Source organism: Lagenorhynchus albirostris, chromosome 3 (genome assembly GCF_949774975.1).
Source record: "Lagenorhynchus albirostris chromosome 3, mLagAlb1.1, whole genome shotgun sequence".
Taxonomy (NCBI): Eukaryota; Metazoa; Chordata; class Mammalia; order Artiodactyla; family Delphinidae; genus Lagenorhynchus; species Lagenorhynchus albirostris.
In genome coordinates, this window is record NC_083097.1 from 100,504,836 (window position 1) to 100,519,410 (window position 14,575).

At 46.7% G+C, this 14,575-nt stretch overlaps 1 protein-coding gene across 2 annotated transcripts in view; it reads left to right on the forward strand.

Annotated features, from left to right (window-relative positions):
- The first annotated feature begins 319 nt into the window (after window positions 1–319).
- SNCAIP (synuclein alpha interacting protein) overlaps window positions 320–14,575 on the forward strand; it is a 147,776-nt gene continuing 133,520 nt past the window's right edge. For both annotated transcript variants that reach the window (XM_060146214.1, XM_060146212.1), the window contains exon 1: window positions 320–451. The gene's annotated coding sequence lies outside the window, so the exon portion shown is untranslated. The remainder of the gene's footprint in view (window positions 452–14,575) is intronic.

A 14,575-nucleotide genomic window follows, 5' to 3' on the forward strand; every position in this document is an offset into this window, starting at 1 on the left:
GCGGTGGTACGGGGCGACGAGGCGGCGCGGTCGGGGCGCGGGCCGCCCGGGGGGCGCCGCGGGGAGGGTCGCCATCAGTCAGGCTGAAGGGGCTCGCGGGCCGGGGGGGCGGGCACCCGGCGCACTGCAACGCGAGGGCACGGCGGCCCCTGAAGCCCGGGCAGCGGTGACCGCGCCCCCATCCCAGAGGTGCGCCCGCGCCGCGCCCCGCTTCCCTCCGCGCCGGCTCCGCGCCCGCCGCCCCGGGGCCGCCCCCGCCCGCTCGCGTCTGTTGCGGGGCCCGGGGAGCAGCGCCGGAGGCCCGGCCGCATTGTGACGTAGCGGGGCCGCGGCAGCGCCTCCGCCGCCCGCCCGCTCCGGCTGCGGCGGTTCCTGCTCCCGCCGCCGCCGTCCATCCGTCCGTCCGTCCGTAGTCCGCGCTCCCGAGCCGCCGCAGCGCTGGGCGACCCCGGTGAGTCCAGGTCCTGGGCGGGCGCCGCGGGGAGGTGGGGGGCGGCGCCGCGGGCGGCTGAGCCTTTACAAGTTTGCACCGGGCGACCGGGGCGGGTGTCGCCCTGGCTCCCACCGAGCCCCGGGCCCCCTTTGTGCCGCGAGTCCCGGCTGCTCGAGTAGCGGCGGTGCCTCTGCAGAAAGGGTTTGGGGGGAGGTCTCTACAGCGACGGCGGCGGCAGCTGCCAAGCGGCTACTCTCCTTGGGGGAGGGGGGAACAGCCCCCGCCTCAATTTCCAAAGGATTGTTCTTTTCATTTGCCGGTTTCGTGTGGGTATTATTCTTGCTGCTACCTGGGATCGTATCGGAGGCAGGGATGGGCAGTGCCGCGGCTCCTAAGAGCTGAGATAATGAGGGGCGAAGTAATAGTAATAGCAACAGCACCACCAACAATAATAGTAATCGCAGAAGAGGGACGCCTGGGGTTGCCACGGCCCAAGGGGAGCCCCTCGCTCAGCCACACCGCGCCCACTGGCTGCTCCGTCTTGCCCGGGCTTCGACCGCCACCCTCGGGCGCCGTCCTGCGTCCCGGGCTCGTCCGCGTCAGTTTTAGCCAGGAGTGTTTGTCTCCTGGCCTTCTTCCGTGGTGATGACTTTCATCTGCAGGTGGTAAGTGAGGTGAACTGGTATTTTGGCTATCGTCAAATGCCACGTTTTGTTTATTTCATTTTTATGAAAAGAAAAGAGGGAAAATTATGAGCCATTACTGGCAGCCATACAGTTTCCACAGGAAATACTAGCATTCTTTGAGGAACACGCTACTGCTTGCGGGGAAGAAAGTCTTTGGGAAACAAAAAGGCAACAGCATTGTTGCTCATTTTCAATGGACCGCTAGGAGGGGGGGAAACGTGGTGTTTTTTCCTGTGGGAACAGGCTTTCCTTGGGAAAGTTAATTAAGCTTACTATCAGTGGCCGTTTTTCACTTGCTGGTGGCTGGGCCCCACTCCTCTTGGCTATTACTGACAAGTGTCCATCAAAGAGCCCAGAGGAAGGGAGAACCACTGCAGGGCAGTCTCACCACACACCACGTGCTGTGGAGCCCAGCCAGGATGCAGTTTGCAAAATGAAGTAAGGGCTGTCTGGGGAGGTTTATGAGGATTACATGTGTGCAGAGTATGTCAGTCCTCCAAGGTGTCACTCTAAACACATCATTTTCAAGCAGGGCTTTCCTTGCTGAATCTGCAGGAAGGCAAAAACCTATTTCTCTTATTATGGAGCAGATGTCCCAGTTGGGAATGGGTTGAAATCTGTATTTCATTTGTACATACTGAAATTTTAAAAGGCAAAGAGGACAAGGTGTGGGAAAGCAGTATGTTAATGTGTTTACATCTGGGAGAGAATGTCTGTTGGGTATTTCTGATGCATCTCAATATTAAATTACATTCAGCTTGGTTAGAGTCTAGGAAGACACCCTTAAGGTGTCCTTAAAACTATTTGAAAAGGTGTGACATTTTCATCAGCATAGCAGAAGTCTCTCTGGAAGGCAGTATTAACTGAAGATTACCCATAACCAAATATGTAGGAGTTCCAGGTCTAGAAACAGGGAGAAAACGATGGTCGTTCTCTTAAGGATCTTTGGACATCTCAGTTAGAAATTAAATATCAAAAATAAGCTATACAATTTTGAACATAAACTTCATTTTATTTATAGGAAGCGTTTCATGAGGAAAGGTTACAATATGGTGGATTTGAAATGATGCTGCATTTATTGATTTGACATTTATTGTGTATTGATATCCAAAAGGAAGGGACTAAAGCAAATGAATTTCTCTGTCTACTATGTCACAGCTTTGCTACTTCCAAGTAGTTGTTCTTGTGCAGGTATATAGTAGAAATGCAGAACAGAGGCCAAGAAACTTTGTGTGCGCTGTTGTCTGGGAAGGAATTGTAACGGTACTTTACTGCTCTTAAGAGGAGGGAAACCCACATAACCATCTCATACAAACAAATGATCTTTGATATTATCAGAGAAAGCCTGGAGCTGTTTTTCTTGCCATACTGAAGGCATTTCTTGTCAAGAGAGGAAATCTCCCAAGGAGCAGGTACATCATTATAAGAAACACAAGGGAATTTCTCTTTTAAATGCAAAATCTAATTGAACAGCAGCAAGAGAATCAGTGACACTCTTAGAAGGCTTGTTTTTGGCAGTCTGTCAGATTAGGGTTGCAAACCACATAGGAGAAATAAGTGTCTTGGGAGAAAAATAATTTCCTGGTGAAAATCAGACATTTGCTTCTGTGAAGCTTTTACCTTTATATGCTTGTTTCCTTGTGCCCCTTAGACTGGTGTGCAGATTCCACTTACAAGAATTAATTTTCTGAAAATGAATCAATGAAATGGTTACTAATATGATTTATACTATGCATGATATTTTTAAATGTATGGTTATTATCAAGATTTATGCCGTAACTTGCAAACCTCAAGGCACTTTTTTTTTTTATTTCAAATTTATTATTTTTGGCTGTGTTGGGTCTTCGCTACTGCGTGCGGGCCCTCTCCAGTGCGGCGAGCGGGGCCACTCTTCGCTACGGTACACAGGCTTCTCACTGCGGTGGCCTCTCCCGCTGCGGAGCACAGGCTCCAGGCGCGCGGGCTTCAGTAGTTGTGGCTCGCGGGCTCTAGAGCGCAGGCTCAGTAGTTGTGGCGCACAGGCCCAGCCGCCCCACGGCATGTGGGATTTTCCCGGACCAGAGCTTGAACCCGTGTCCCCTGCATTGGCAGGTGGACTCCCAACCACTGTGCCACCAGGAAAGCCCCCTATACATGATTTTTTGCTTTACATAGGTTAGATAACTAGATTTTATATTTTATGGTTTGTACCTTATCAGCTCTTTTTTTAAGCTTTTAAAAGTAATGATCAAAATATGTGTTGAAATGATTAATGTTAATTGATATGATTGATGGCTGGGCCCTGGAAGAGTACTGATCGATTCCTAAATAGTCATTGTGTATACACTTTGTACATACATGGGATATAAAAATATGCAGAGTCTCTTCACAAGGAACTTACAAGGGGGAAATAGGACGCATGGAAAATAATGGTACAAAAGATGAAAGAAGATACTTTATGATTGAGTGCCCACGACACTGAGTAGTAATTGAAAAGGAATTCCCAGGAGAAATTAACCAAATCAGCTTAGATGTTTTATCAGTTATCCATTGCTGTGTAGCAAATCACCCCCAAACGTAGTTGCTTAAAATGATGCTATAGCTTGCAATTCTGTGGTCGGCAGTTCAGGTTGAGTTCAGCTAGGTGGTTCTTCTGCTGGTCTTGGTTGAGTTCCTCAGTTATCTTCAGTCAGCTGGTAGTTTGGATGATCTAGGATGACCCCATTTATGTCTGGCAGTTATTAGGTCACATTAACAGGTAACTGGGGCATGTGCCTCCCATTCTCCAGCTGACTAGCGTGGGCTTCTTTATGTGGCAGACAAGCAGTGCTCCAAAAGCAGTGAAAGAGAAAATCCCAATTCGAGGTGATCTTTAAGCCTCTGCTTGTACTGTATTATAGTTGCTACCTTCCCATTGGCCAAATCAAATCACAAGGTCACCCCAGATTCAAGGGGTATTGAAAGACTCCACTTAGGATCAGAGGGAGCTGCAAAAAATTGTAGCAATTTCTTTTCAATCTAGTACGTGTATGAAAACACTTGTTCTAGCAAATGTTTTGTGCTGAGGGATAGTGTACTATAAGATAGTATACTTGGAGACAGCCCAGAATTGAGGCTAGGGAATTGCCCTATAAATCATTGTGCTATAATCTTTGTTCTGAAAACCACAGGTAGAGGAGGAGGAGTGACAACGATAAAATTTTAGCCATATCCTCTCCCAGCGGCGTTAGGATGGTCCGGAGACAGTAGGTTGGTAGCAGAGTCAGCAGTCCCTGGTGGGAGGTGAGGAAAGCTCTGCAAAGGTGGAGGCAGAGAGAATGGAAAGGGAGGGATCGACCTGGAAGAGCCCAGATTTATCGTTAGGTGACTGATTACAGTCAGAATCATTATGAGAATTAAAAAAGCTTGAGTGATTGAAAGAATGATCGTGCTGTTGTGAGAAATAGAGAAATCAATAAGTGATTTATTTGGGGGGAGGAGAAAAATTCAGTTCCAGGAAGGTTGATTAAAAGAGATAAATGGAATGTGAAAGTACTTTACAAGCTGCAGAGTATGCTATGAATGTCACTATTGCTTAGTGTTTAAATGGCAGTGGATTATATATGGCTAAAGTTTCTCTAGCTGTAAAGCAACAGAAAACAAAATGCAACCTGGAGGATATCCTAAGGGTCGAAGGGAAGTCAGAACCACTCTCAGGATAGAAACAAAACCTCTCTGGGGGGCTGGGGAGTAGGAACTGAAGTTCTTTTTCCTGAGGCACACAGCTGGAGGTCTGCCCAGGGAAGGCTCTGCCCTTGGACTTAGTGAAGCAGGAAAGAGAACTCCTTGGGCCTAGTTTGAGTGGCAGACACACTGCTGAGCCAGAAGCCTTGACTGACAGCCCTGCTAAGACAGCACACAATAGGGAATAGGTGGGTGCTTCCTCAAAGGACATGGGAGCAGTGCTATCAGAATTGGGAATGGACACAGGGTGGCAAAACCAGCCAGTATCCGCCAGAGATGAACACTTGAAGATTTATTTGGGCCTAGCCACTGGGAGGCAGGGTGGGTAGGAGGTGACAATTTAGGCACATTTACATAGAGATGTCGGCGCATTAATGACAGTTAAAGCCATGCTAGTGGCAGGGTTTTCTCATGGAGGGAGAGTAGAGAAAGGAGAGAGCCGGCACAATGCATCATCCAGGCTCCTCCATAAACGTCAGTGGATATTTTATTAGCGGGGAGAGGAACGCAGAACACGTTCTGCGCCGTCTTTCACCTGAGGGCTCAGTCGAGGTGCTGCTTCGCCGGCCTTGTTTTATTGGTGGCTAGACTGAAATTCGGGTGGTGTCCTTACTATCGGGTGCAGCTGTCCGGCCAGCCCGAAACACCTGGCCTTGCTCACATCACAGGATCAGTTGCAACAGCACACAGAGCTGCTCTTTATGGAAGGGCCTCGTATGGACCAGCTCAAACCTGAGCATACGCTTTTCTAGTTTCTGTTGCACAAGTCTAAGAACCCTGAAGGTACTCAATAAATGTTAACTTAATGAGTGAAGGTGCCAGTATCTGCCGCAGCAACATTTTCTAAAGCAGTCGGGTCTGGCTTTTCATTATTCACAAAATAATTTGCTATAAAGTCCCTAAATGTCTTTTGCAGATTTAAATGTTCTAAGGTGCTAGTGTCACAGTAATATAGGTTTTTATAATCCACCACTTACAAAAATAGACTCTGGGTTTGTTTTTTTTTGTTTTTGAAACACAATTGTCTTTACTTTTTTGTATTTGTCAGCAAGTCACAGAAACCCAGTGTTCAAGTAGGAAGGGACATATCCTGGCTCCTGTATTGGAAAAGTTCAGAAAGGATCCAGTGCTGCTTTTGTCTTCTTCTTGGTGGTAAAATATTCATCAGCAGCTTTAGACTTACTCCCTGTGGGAAAAGAGAATAATTCAGGATTTACTCTAATTAGACCGCTTTGATCATATGCTCATGCCTGAACCTGTTCTTATGGCCAGAGATTGGGAACAGGCTTCTTGGCTCGGCCTTGATGGTGGGTCCAGTCCTGGAGCCTTCAGGAATGGGAGGGAGTCTGTGTGAGGAGTGGGTGGGAGGTGGGAGAGGTACATGGTAGGGTGGTCAGCAAAGCCCTCCTAAACCGAATGACCTGAGAGCAGGGAGCGGGTGGTTTTTAAAGAGAAAATATTGAAAAGAAGAGAAAGTGGAGGCTGTGCAAACAGCAACAGCAGATATCTACTGTTCCATCTGTCTTCCCCAGAGAACATAGCATATCTCACTAAGCCACCGAGCCATAAACCTGGGAACGGTCCTGGTCTGACTGTCTCCCTTTCTGCCTCCACCTAATCAATCACCAGGACCTCCTGTTCCATCCCTCAATCTTACTCTTTTTCTCTGTGTTAGTTTAGACCCTCCCTGTTTCAGTCCTCACAGCTCACCTCGAAAATGCTGCCTCCCATCTCTCCCTACCAGGCCATTCTCCTCACCACTGCCTGAGAGCTCTTTCTAAAGAACAAATAGTTAAAATCGAATCATGCATCCGTGGTCAAAAGGTACAAATTTCCAGCTGTAAAATAAATAAGTCATGGGGGTGTGATACACAGCATGGTGACTGTAGTTAAAAATAATATATTGCATATTCGAAAGTTGCTAAGAAAGTGGATCTTAAAAGTTCTCATCAGGGCTTCCCTGGTGGTGCAGTGGTTGAGAGTCCGCCTGCCGATGCAGGGGACACGGGTTCGTGCCCCGGTCTGGGAAGATCCCACATGCCGCGGAGCGGCTGGGCCTGTGAGCCATGGCCGCTGAGCCTGCGCCTCTGGAGCCTGTGCTCCGCAACGGGAGAGGCCACAACAGTAAGAGGCCCGTGTACCGCAAAAAAAAAAAAAAAAAAAAAGAGTTCTCATCATAAGGAAAAAAGTTGTAACTATGTAGTGATAGATGTTAACTAGACTTACCGTGGTGATCATTTCATAATATATACAAATATCAAATCATTATGTTTTGCACGTGAAACTAATACAATGTTATATGCCAGCTTTCTCTCCATAAAAGAAGAACCATTCAAAACTTCATGGCCCTGGGGAAGAAGTCCAAACTCTTAACTATGAATTCCAGGATGCCCCGTGATGTGTGCCCTGTCGGACACAGCAGATGGATGGGAGTGAGGGTGTGCAGCACACTTCTTTTAGCTGTCCACATAATCCTCATGCTGTGCTGACCTCTCTAATATTAAGGTCACCAAATGTCCATTTCCTCTCTCATCTTCATACTTTCGCATATGCTGTTGTCTCTGTGGAATATTGTTTCTCCTTTCTTGACCTAGTGAACATTTACTCCTCCTCCTAGACACAACCCAAGTATTATTCTTTCAAGAAGCCTTTGCTGAAGACCCCCTCCCACCCAGCCCCTGCCTCGGACTTGACCCTGTGGTCAGCGTTGGGTATTCTAGTCTGTCTCTGTTCCTGCTCTAAATGTCTTTAGCGAGGCACTGTGCTTCCTCATCTTTGTATATTCCTGTGCTTAGTACAGTACCTCTCACGTCAGGGATGCACAATAATTTTTAAATGAATGAATGAAATATGTGTACTGAAATGTTAATCTTCAGGTTTTTAAGGTGATTTTTTAGATTTTTTTCTATTTCCTTTAAGTTGATTCTCATATTTGCATCGTGGAACATTGGACATGAAGACAGGTTCTCTTTGAACTTGCTGCTCAGACACTTTTGCAGCAGTTCTCCCAACTGCTCGTTTCCTACTTGGTCACTAAGAGCTGCCTTAAGAGGTGGGAAAATAGCAGTGGCCCAAAGTTACTCTCAAGGCTAGAATCTGTGGCTCAGGGATCAGATGAGGAGTACTTTTTCTTCCTACGTAGAGACGTAGAGACGTAGACGTAGAGAGGGCATCTAACAGTTAATATCCGAGGTGCTTACTCTGTGTTGCAGTTATTCTTAGGGAATCCTCACAGCAGCCCCAGGAAAGAGATGTTACATTCTCAGCCTTCCTCTCCGTGTGAGAAAACTAACATTCAGAGAGTTGAAGCTGCTAAGCTCCCTCTTCCTGGAGCCTGCAGGGCTGCCAGCCACTCATCTGGGTTGTTGAGGAGGAGACCCCATCCCTGACTGGGTTCCCAAGTCATCCATTATGATGTTTTTGTTGTTGTTCTAGAACGAAGTGACCGCTTCCTAAGAATAAAACATTCCAGCTGCCTTCCTTGGCCATCAATTATGTCAGAAACACTATGGAAGAAGTTATTTAAAGACGTAAGGACACCAGTACTCTATGTAGCTGAAATTAAGATGAATGTCTACCTTAGAAATTCCAATTATGTTTTCGTGAATCTACCGTTGCCAGATAATAAAGGCCTCTTACAGAGGTTGTACTGTCATGTGTAAAATGTAGGCCTCTTGGACAGGCATGGAAGAGGCTTAGTTCTGAGAATCCCGCATAAAGTTATACCAAAGATACACAAAATGAGCTAAACACTTTGGAAGCCGCAGAAGCTTAAGAATGTTTCTTAACCTGTTGTCAGTCTGAGAGCATTTTGAGGCTCTGATGAAAGCTATGGTTTCTTCCCTTTAGAGAAAAAAGATGTGCACACTCACACACACACCACTTTGTATCTGATTTCAAGAGTTTCCATCTGGATTTCCTGGGGCTCCATGGCCTCCAGGTTAAAAACCTTGCTTAAAAGCTGTAATCTGGAAGAAGGGTAACAGCCATTGTTGAGTGTTTACCGTGTATCACATGTAACCATTTGTCATGATCACCATGTGCCAGTCCTTTCTGAAAAGCACATCATGGCCAACCAGCCCCTAAGACGTGCAGGATGAGCCCTGTTTTAAGCTGTGGAGAGTGAAGTTCGGAGAAGGCACTTACTTGTCCCCCAGCTGCCAAGCGGTGAGCGTGGAATTAAACAGAGCCCAGATCTGCATCACTGCTCCTTCACTCCATTCTTCTTACCAGGAGAGGCATGAGACCCGGCCAGGAGACTCCCAGCCTCTGTTAGTCCTGACTGCCCTCAGCCTTGAGCTTCCCCGTTGAAAGTCAGTCAAGTGGCTGCTTCTGCCTCAGGAGCCTCCTGGAATGTTTCCAGTGCCAGAGTGGACCAGGGCTGGGAAGGTCTCAGCTCACTGTCGCCCGCCACGCAGAGCAGATAACATCCCTAGAGAGATGCGGCCCGACTGCCGGACCATCCCTGGGTGAGCGCTGCACTTGGTCTGGAGTGCCGTTTACACACCTGGAAACTTTTTTTTTTTTTTTTTTTTTGCGGTACGCGGGCCTCTCACTGCTGTGGCCTCTCCCGTTGCGGAGCACAGGCTCCGGACGCGCAGGCCCAGCGGCCATGGCTCACGGGCCCAGCCGCTCCGCGGCATGTGGGAATCTTCCCGGACCGGGGCACGAACCCATGTCCCCTGCATCGGCAGGCGGACTCTCAACCACTGCGCCACCAGGGAAGCCCCACACCTGGAAACTTTAACTCAGCACATCCTCAACAACACAAACGACTGCACTTTCTCCATTTGAGCCCGTCCACAGATGTTTATTGTGGGCGCCTGTTTGCCTGGCTCCACACTCGGAGCTGTGGTCACGGCAGCACACAGATGTGGGTCCTGAGCTCTTGGCGCTTACACCCGGCTCACATCTAGCAGAGAAGGGGGCTGACAAAGAATTTAAATAAAGTGCGATAAGTTGGATGAAAAAGGAAGTGTAAAGGATTCATTCCATTCTTTGTAGTTTCAAAACTCTAGTCCCAAACATGTCTATTTCTCTAGCCCTTTCCGTCCTCCCTCTCAGGGTGTTGAGGGAGCTTCAGGTATCCAGAGACTTGGTTGACAGAGGAAAGGGGACCCACGAGCAGAGCAGTTCCCCTCAGGTCCCCCTTTGCAGGTGAGAAGGCAGAGTGACCAGACAACAGGCCACAGATGGAGTGAAGACAAGGCTGACTGGTCGGGCTGGTCCCGGCAGAGCATGGCTCCCTGTAAACCACAGGCTGCTTCTCAGTTATTGGTGATGTGACTCTTGTCCTTGTTTTGGTCTTCATGTTGTAGTCTCTCTGCTGCAAATGAATCCGGCGGGTAAGTACTCTTCAGGGAACAAACACACCGTCACTCTGCTCCCTCTTTGTAGCCCCTCTCTGGGCTCCCCGTGTGTCACCTCTTCTCTCATTCCACGGCTACTTCTCCCCTCTCGCCCACCTGCCCCTGAGACAGCCTCCTGGGTTTTCTCCCCAAATGTCTGCTTGTGACCAGAACAGCCTGCTAGAAATAAACAGTGTCCATGGATGCGAGCCCCATAGGTCGTTTCAGATCTTCCAGTAGGCACAGTAAGAAAAGCAGAAGGAAACAGGTGGAATTAATGTTAATAATGTTTTACTTAACCTGGTCTATCCAGAGTATTAGCATTGCCCTATGTGGCCAATATTTTAAAAAATCATTAACCGATTCTTTGCATTCTTTTTTCCCCAAACTCTTTGAAATGTGAGTGTATTTAATTGTTTTAATTTAAAAAAATTTTTATTGAAATATAGTTGATTTACAATGCTGTGTTAGCTTCAGGTATATAGCGAAGTGATTCAGGTATACATATATATATAAATATATATATTCTTTTTTTACATTATCTTCCATTATACGTTATTACAAGATATTGAGTACAGTTGGGTGTATTTTATTCTTAACACAGACCAGCCGTGCTTGCCATCCTTAGTCACCACATGTGGCTGGTGGCTCCTGTGGTGGCCTGCAGGCTCGGGATCTGAGGAGGCCCTGGGAGTCCCAAGGGCAGACTCAGCCACCACCACCTCTATGCCCCCCAGCACTTAGCTTGCACCTCTGCCGTCGCCCCACCAGGAGGTGTTGTACTCGGCTGTCTGCTCTCTTGAACATGGGCCTGTGGGGGCAGGCAACGTGTCAGTCGTCTCTCTGTCTCTCGTGTAGAGTGCAGTGTTTAGGAGGCCCACAGTTGGCATTTGGGACACTGAACGCGTTAAAGGATGGGGGAGGGTTATTTGTAACCTCAGGAGCGGAAGGGATTGGTATGGGGGAGGGGGCCCACCCCTGGCTCCTGCCTTGCGATCCCTGGTTCTATCCAGTGCCGCAGAACTGCGTTTGAGTCAGACTGAGTGGACAGGGGGCCTCAACAGTTCAAAGGGACATTCTAGCCTAGAATCGTGCCGAGCTTCTATGCATCTCATTCAGCGTGGAGCTTCACCTCCTCTCATACTGAATACTAGGGGAACTTATCTGCAGTTAAGCATGTTAAACTGTAACGTCTTATTTAACGGCGGTAGGGGAGGGGGCGTAAGCAGGACAGACCAAACACCAAAACAAAACGTGTCCACTGGACAAGCCTCCCAGCGAGATTACAAAGAAGGCCAGCTGACATCTAGAACATTAAATACACAAAGAAGGAATAGCCTGCATCAGGGAGCTGTTAGAGTCATAATGATGGGCTTTCTCTATGTTTCCAGTGGTTTTAGAGTCATCACTACGCCCCCTGAGAGAATGGGAGATTTATAGGCTGAGTCAATTTGCCTTTGCACGTACAGTGTTTAAATTTTGCAAGTTCTCCTGACCAACTAATGTGCACGTGCTTGCTGGTCTACTTTACCCCTAATGATAAATGCCACTTAAAATAATTGATTCAACCAAATCTCAAAGATTGGTACTGTGACAAAACCATACTAATCACATATTCAAATAAATTCAAAGTTTGTAAAGGGGAGAAAACATTAGCGTTTGATCTGTTAAGTCATATAAGCATTTTAAGAAGGACTTCTTGTATCAGAAAAGAGTATGGTTACCTCAGGCCCAGTCAAAGGGTACGTTGAAATAGAAAGTGGAATTAGGCCTAACCTCTGTTTTCTGCAGTTGATTCCCATTTTCAACCTGGAAAGCTCCTTGACCTCCTTGGGGTTTTTGTTTCTCAGAGTGCATACAGGGAAAAGTAAATCCTGCTGTCACACACTATGTAGGAGGAGGATGAATGAAGTCTAGAGAATGTTTTGAACAATTCCTCAAAAAAACTATTTGGAACAGTTGGAGGGCAAAGTAGCTGCCAGTATTTTTGCAGACTAACTTCTAAAAAGCCAGAAAAATCATAGCATACATCCAATTGTAAATAACCGAACACTAACCATGTTTAAGTAATTCGAAGATCTCTTTTTACTAAGTCAAGGATGGTTCAAGACAGACAGTGCTTTTTATCTGTTGGCTCCAGTTTGGAGGAGGCTGCTTTCATGTGAGTCTCTTAAAAAGAACTCGTGCCTGTCTGTATCTGCAGTGTCCTTTGTCCAACATGATGGCTCTGGTGTGCTGTGTTGGTGTAATTGAAAACCTCTAAAAAGGCTGAGAGTTACTTTTGAACTGGCTCGGTGAGCTTGGACTGGATTTGTCAAAGTGGTGAAAGGTTTAAAGGAATTTTCACAAATGAGGTCTCCAACCTGTGTTTTAGCCATACAGTTCCAGTGAACTCTGAGGCCCCGTGAACTCAGAGAAAAGCAGTCATATCAAGATGGAAAATAATGATTAATTTTCATTCCCCGAGTTCTGCAGACATAAGCACACTTAGCCGCTGATCATCATAATTTAGCAGTACTGTTGTGCACTAAAAATGCAATTTAAAAGTCTAATGTTTAATTAAGTTGAGTACTCCAGATTAACAAGTTTATATATCTTCGGCACAGGATATAGCGCAGTGTTTACTCCTGTTGCTAGGAAATAACAGAGTTCTTCACAAGTTACAGGTTGATTTGGTAAGAAGAGGGATGTAAGTTTCTCCCGCTAACAGACTTGATGGATTCTGCTTTGTTTGTGTTTCATAATGTATGTAAATGCATTTCATGCCCCAGAAGTCCTGCACACTCAGAGCTTTTGTTGGTAACAGAAAGCCCAGGTACGTGCACCTATGGAAACGTTTGGAGGATATTTGAAAGAGTGATTTTACCAACAGCTCGTGGATGAAATCAGCTTCGTCAAGTATTTGAGTTTTTAATGAAATGAATTTGTCCATTTGTTAGAATTGTCAAGAAAATAGATTGTTCTTTAATGTATAATTATCAAGAGGCTAATTAATGGTTTTGCATTCTTGCCATTAGTGGGAAACTATCAAATTAGTATCAGAATTTAATCCAGGTTGATGGTTTTCCAAAATCATTAAAACTTGCATGTAGGAAATCAACTCTGCTATTCTTTTTTCCCTTTCCCTCCCTTTGGCAAGCCTCACTGCGTGACACATTGTACAATAGTTTTTAAAAATGCAAAGCTAATGCTTGCACAGCATGAAAGGGAGTAGCTATGCCAGCTCAGTTGCCTTGTCCCTGGAAAAGACGAAAGATTTCTATGTGCTGTTTCAGTCAGAACCAGGCGTGAAAGAGTGGCCTCCCCAAGCTCAAAAGCAGAACTAAGAAAAAACCCACGGGGACAAATTTCTGTTTGATCTATTTGAGGCAGGCCCTTGTTCACAGGGCTGAGATTTCAAAGCAGAGGCCCTTCCTAAAAGATGGAGAATAGCAGAATACTTGATTGTGTTGAGGAACAATATCAGCTTTTGGATGGCTTGTGCTTATTACAGGATTTTATCCTACATCCAAACTCGGAACAACTTGGGGAGAAGAAGGGGAGGGTGCTGCTGAGGGGCAGGATTCTGACTGCACTCCAGGATATGTGCCCATGACCTCTCTTGGTGATTAACACGCTTTAAACTTCCTTCTGGGTAATTATTGACTCATTTCTGTAGAAGGCCACTTGTTGATTTTGGTAAGAATGTTTTGTCAGTCTGTGCAAGTAGCTAGCGCAGTTTCAGGTACATGCTATGTGATCAGTACATGTTGGCTGAGTAAATGAATCCTTCAACATGTCTTGCAAGTAAATGTATCAATAATATAAGACCCAAGGCTTACTCCACTGCAGTAAATAGAGGTTAAAGGTTTGTCTTCTTAAAAGATATCATCGTGTAACCTGTGTTATTTATTTATTTATTTTTTTTGCGGTACGCGGGCCTCTCACTGCTGTGGCCCCTCCCGTCGCGGAGCACAGGCTCCGGACGCGCAGGCTAAGTGGCCCTGGCCCACGGGCCCAGCCGCTCCGCGGTTGGATCCTCCCGGACCGGGGCATGAACCCGTGTCTCCTGCATCGGCAGGCGGACCCTCAGCCACTGCGCCACCAGGGAAGCCCTAACCTGTGTTATTTATACTCAGCGCATCCCTCTGAAGCAGCATACTGTCAAACAAGTGGGCAAAATGCCATGTGATGGAAGGTTGCCCTGCTCAGCCGCTAGTTGGAATAGGTGAGGGAATTGTAAGAGGCCTAAGACCTGCTGTTATAGAACTTTTGATGCTAGAAGGGAATTTGGAGATTTGACAGTAATGAGATGGAAAGGTGAGATAACCAAACTGGCACACAAACTACAAGCTTTTAGGGTGTGGTGATTATTTCCTGTCATTCTTACTGTCACCTGAGATACCCAACAGCGCTCTTATAAATGG